The sequence below is a fragment of the Mus caroli genome, chromosome 11, assembly GCF_900094665.2.
Source record: "Mus caroli chromosome 11, CAROLI_EIJ_v1.1, whole genome shotgun sequence".
In the NCBI taxonomy this organism is placed as follows: Eukaryota; Metazoa; Chordata; class Mammalia; order Rodentia; family Muridae; genus Mus; species Mus caroli.
The window spans coordinates 102,095,999-102,097,256 of record NC_034580.1 but is presented as its reverse complement, the minus strand read 5'-3'; the positions used below and the strand labels follow the sequence as shown (position 1 = coordinate 102,097,256).

General features: G+C 42.5%; 1 protein-coding gene across 4 annotated transcripts in view; it reads left to right on the top strand.

The window, feature by feature from the left end:
* Positions 1 to 1,258, top strand: part of Strada (STE20 related adaptor alpha) — a 32,478-nt gene that overhangs the window by 837 nt on the left and 30,383 nt on the right. The gene's annotated exons all lie outside the window — the stretch shown is intronic.

The window sequence follows — 1,258 nt, the reverse complement described above, 5'->3', positions numbered from 1 at the left end:
CTTTCTTTAAACGTTCCCATTACTTTTCCTTCCTTCTTTTTTTTGTTTATTGTTTTGTTGTTGTTTTTGTTTTTCGAGACAGGGTTTCTCTGTATAGCTCTGGCTGTCCTGGAACTCACTCTGTAGACCAGGCTGGCCTCGAACTCAGAAATCCGCCTGCCTCTGCCTCCGGAGTGCTGGGATTAAAGGAAGTAGGAGCCTGAGTTCTTGATTAGCATCAGTGCGGACTTGCTTTCCATTCTCCACACTACCAAAAAGAAAATTGCTAACTTACTTCTGCCGTAGTGCAGGAACTTAATAGTTTAACCATTAGTACAGAAACTGGTCAACTCTCTTCACCCTTTAATTAGGTTTCTTAGAAGATGTTTGGCTGGGTTTATAGTTGTGACCTCCGACATAAAGTTTGGAGGACCAGTGGTAAAAATAGAAGGAAAAAAAAATCTGTCAGAACAAGTGAATTCTCCTATCGGTGCCTGTTGTAGTGGGAGAGATAATGAGGCGATAGTGTGGTTGGGTGGTTGGAGAGGTGTCTCTGTCGATAGGAAGACATGCTGCCGTCTCCAGAACTCATGTAAAGAGCCATGTGTGGCCATGAGCCTGTGACAAGAGAAACACCAGAGCTTTCTGGCTGCCAGCCTGTGTCCAGAGTGGTAGAGTAGAATACACAATGCCCTTTAGCTTCACCAAGCATAGAAACAGGTACACACATAAATACATATATACATACATACATACACACACACACAAGTACATATATATATATATATACATACATACATACATACGTATACACACATTGGTAAAAGTGTAAGAGTTAATGTGGGAGCCTGGCATGATGGTACATGCCTTTAATCCCAGCACTCAGGAGGCAGAGGCAGGCGGATCTCTGTGAGTTCGAGGTCAGCCTCATCTACAGAGTGAGTTCCTGGACAACCAGGGCTACACAGAGAAACCTTGCCTTGAGGAGAAAAAGCTAAGGTGAGGAATGTAGGTGGTTAGTGGGAGCGCTGCTGTAATAGAGGGTACTGAGTGTCAACATTAGACTAGGGACAAAAAGGGAAGTGGAGTCTATAGACTACACTCAGTCTTTTCTTTTTTTCAAAAGAGACTGTAGCCAAGTGTGATGTTGAATTCCTGATCCTCCTGTCTGTCTACTGAGGGCTGACATTCCACACATGAGGTATCATTCTTAGCTGTGGATTTCTTTTTTTTTTTAAAGATTTATTTATTGATTATATGTAAGTACACTGTAGCTGTC